Source organism: Limulus polyphemus, unplaced genomic scaffold, assembly GCF_000517525.1.
Source record: "Limulus polyphemus unplaced genomic scaffold, Limulus_polyphemus-2.1.2 Scaffold13384, whole genome shotgun sequence".
Taxonomy (NCBI): Eukaryota; Metazoa; Arthropoda; class Merostomata; order Xiphosura; family Limulidae; genus Limulus; species Limulus polyphemus.
Genome location: NW_013678994.1, coordinates 1 through 3943, shown reverse-complemented (window position 1 = coordinate 3943; position 3943 = coordinate 1). Strand labels below are relative to the sequence as shown.

At 34.1% G+C, this 3943-nt stretch overlaps 1 protein-coding gene across 1 annotated transcript in view; it reads left to right on the top strand.

The window, feature by feature from the left end:
- Positions 1–3182, top strand: part of LOC106477207 (troponin T-like) — a gene marked incomplete at its 5' end in the record, with an annotated part of 7903 nt that extends 4721 nt beyond the window's left edge. The window contains one exon of the mRNA XM_013937799.2: positions 2396–3182. The remainder of the gene's footprint in view (positions 1–2395) is intronic.
- Between the last annotated feature and the right edge of the window lie 761 nt (positions 3183–3943).

Here is a 3943-nt window from a genome sequence, read left to right as displayed (position 1 = left end):
GGATATCCCATATTAACTTATCGTGCCCCTGGTGGGATATCCCATATTAACTTATCGTGCCCCTGGTGGGATATCCCATATTAACTTATCGTGCTCCTGGTGGGATATTCCATATTAACTTATCGTGCTCCTGGTGGGATATCCCATATTAACTTATCGTGCCCCTGGTGGGAAGCCCATATTAACTTATCGGGCCCCTGGTGGGATATCCCATATTAACTTATCGTGCTCCTGGTGAGAATCCCATATTAACTCAGCGTGCCCCTGGTGGGATATCCCATATTAACTTATCATGCTCCTGGTGGGATATCCCATATTAACTGGTGAGACAGCAGTAAGTTTTACGGACTTCGTGTCCCCCGGTGGGACAACAGTAAGTTCACGGACTACCAAAGCTAAAATCCAGGGTTCGTTTCCCCGCGTTGGACACAGCAGATAGCCCAATATGGCTTTGCTCTACAAGAAATATATTGTGCGGTTATTTTCGTTTTTGTTTTCTTGTAATCAGCAGAAACAGTTCAAATGTATATTTATTTGAAAATTTGTATTAAATTTTCCTCACTGTTAAAGGATAAGAATTTCGTTGAAGTTACATAAACGGTTAACAATGCTTAATTAAGTTATGCATAAACGGTTAACAATGCTTAATTAAGTTATGCATAAACGGTTAACAATGCTTAATTAAGTTATGCATAAACGGTTAACAATGCTTAATTAAGTTATGCATAAATGGTTAACAATGCTTAATTAAGTTATGCAATAGGGACAAAAGCATAAAGAATTTTAAAACTAACTACTGCATTCAAATCCGCGAGACAAATATGATTTTGTCGAAGATAGCCCTCGCGTTGCTTTGTGGGAAATTCAAAATAAACCAAATATGTTTATATCAAAGATACTTTATGAAACTATCTGTCGTTTCAAATTCATTAGACACAAAAAAATATCTTGTCTGTAATGTCCTGCTGTTGAGTCACTCAACTAGCAAGTTTAAATCCCGTCACCAAACATGTTCGTCCTTTTCAGCTGTAGGGGCGTTATAATGTAGCGCTCAATTCCACTATTCGTTGGTAAAGGTAGCTCAATAATTGGCGGTGGGTGGAGTTGGCTAGCTGCCTTTCCTCTAGTCTATCACTTCTAAATTGAGGACAGCTAAAGCAGATAGCCCTCGAGCAGCTTTGGGCGAAATTCAACAAATAACCAAAAACGTCTTCCACTGGTAATTCCCGAAAATTTTAATCAACTGTCCACTTTCAAATTTCATTTAGTCCGTAACAAGATATTACATATCAAATTTAGTTTTTAGGATTCGGAGATTTCGAATCCATTTCAACTGTTTGTCAAGCTGTAACCGTCAAACTTAACCTTTGAAAAGCAGGATACAAAAATGAGTCGTCATGAAATGGGACAAAAGTCAACATTGTATACTATTTTTATCGTAGAAGGTTGTCAAACGTTACTGGGTATTTGAGTTTTGACCTTTGAACTGCACCCAAACAAAATGGCCACCAAAGAAAGGTGGAGCAGCACCATTATTCCCAGACGATAATGTTGTGTGATCTGTGAGAACTACTTTATTATACCTATTAAGCCTAATAAAAATGAAGTTATACGGTCTCATCTAGAAGGTTATATTTTTCAAGCTGATTGAAGTACAATACCACTAAATAACACTGTAATTCAAAGACATTTATTCACAAAAATAACACTGTAATTCAAAGACATTTATTCACAAAAATAACACTGTAATTCAAAGACATTTATTCACAAAAATAACACTGTAATTCAAAGACATTTATTCACCAAAATAACATTGTAATTCAAAGACATTTATTCACAAAAATAACACTGTTATTGAAAGACATTTATTATTTTGTAGATTAATGTTCAGACATGGTTTTAAGTAATCTTTCCTTGGCATCCTCTCTCTTTTACATGAATTTAACCCGACTAAAAATCTTCCATAAAGAAAAGTTAGTTATGCAAATATATTTCAAGACTACGTATTATACTAACTTTGGTGTAGAACCTTGACCATTTAGCAGAAAAACTATACTCCAACTTTTACGCCCCTCCAAGTGGCTAAATGCTAAGTCTGAAGGCTTATAATGCCAAAAAACTGGGTTTCGATACCCGTGACGGACACAGCACAGATAGCACATTATGTATCTCTGTGCTTAACATCAAACAACTAAAATCAACTTTTACTCAAAAATGTCTGAAGGCGTTTTGAAAATCGGACTAAAGTAGCATAGTTCAGAAGCAATTAGAACCCTAATTTCACGGCCATAAGTAAAAAAACTGAAATATGTATTTTTCCTCCAGACTATTCTATTGTTTACTGATCTTTGAAATGGAATATCATTGGTTACAATGGTTTTATTTTCTTCAACAGGTTGTTCCAGATACTATGTTATACTAGTGGAAAATGTGAAGAACCACAGACACTATTTCTTCTCACTGATCATATTGCCTTCTTCTATGAGTTTCATCTATAGTTTAGTCCTAGATGCCTAAACCTCCCACTGCGTGTTCGTTTTCCATTAGTTTTCTTAAAATTGCTTTACTATTGAAATCATAATATTTCAATCAATATAAACAATTTAGAAATTATCACTAATTGCATTTGTTACTTAAACAGGCATATTATAAACTACACAGTCTGTGAATAAACAGTTAACGTGACTCAACCCGAATTGGTTGGTGTTTTTTCATGTGTACTTCCATTATAAGGATGTCCCAGTTCTTCAGCTATGTTCAGAAAATTAACAGAAACATTAAAGCTTTCTCGCGTTAAAATTAAATCAATAAACACGATTTCTCAGTGGTGTCCAAGTACTTGGTTCAAAATATTTCATTATGTCTACAGAACTACAGCCACGATATGAAAAAACTCTATGGATTACGATCTTTCAATGTTTAACACATCGAAAACAAACCTTTCAAAATAGCCAGGGTCATTTCAGAAAGATAGAAAATATGGGCCTTTATCATTTGGAAGTAAGACTAATTTGTAATTTGCCAACGTTTTTGAAACTGCAATTAAATCAAGAGGTCCATCAGTTTTCAAAATGGGATTTATGCATTAACAAATATTATATGCACTAACACTTTTTATTTTTCTTCTTCTGTATGGCCTGGCTTAGAAATAAAATGATATTTTGTTTTTATAGGCACAGCTGTGTTTGCGTGGAAGGTTTCTTCTCTTGTGAAAAATAAACATTAGTTTAAAATTAAAAAACATCGTATTTATTTATATATATTACAGAACTTTGAAAGGAACTTTACTAAATTTTAATGTTCTTGTTTAAGTGGATTTTAAAGCAGTTTAAAATATGAATGACTTCATTTCATTTATTCGCTCTTTGTTGTCTGTCTGCGAAATATACTCTGGTGGTGAAATTATTTACAATTATATTTAACAAGTTTAACCCTTTTATGATATTAATTCTCGACTATAAACAGTTAGACATTATGGGGTTTTACTGATATCATTTAAGTGACTTAATAAAAATCTGAGAGCAGAAAATTTTAACGTTGTTATACCTTGCCGCCAGGGGTAAAAATAAATCTTAATTGTACAATAACAATTTAAGGAAGGTGGCTAATAAAATTCACGAACATTAAATCATGAAATGTGAGGAAAACCAGGAAGGTGGCTAACAATATTCATGGACGTTAAATCATGAGGTGTGAGGAAAACCAGAAATGTGGCTAGCAATATTCATGGACGTTAAATCATGAGGTGTGAGGAAAACCAGAAAAGTGGCTAGCAATATTCATGGACGTTAAATCATGTGATGTGAGGAAAACCAGAAAAGTGGCTAGCAATATTCATGGACGTTAAATCATGAGGTGTGAGGAAAACCAGAAAAGTGGCTAGCAATATTCATGGACGTTAAATCATGTGATGTGAGGAAAACCAGAAAAGTGGCTAGCAATA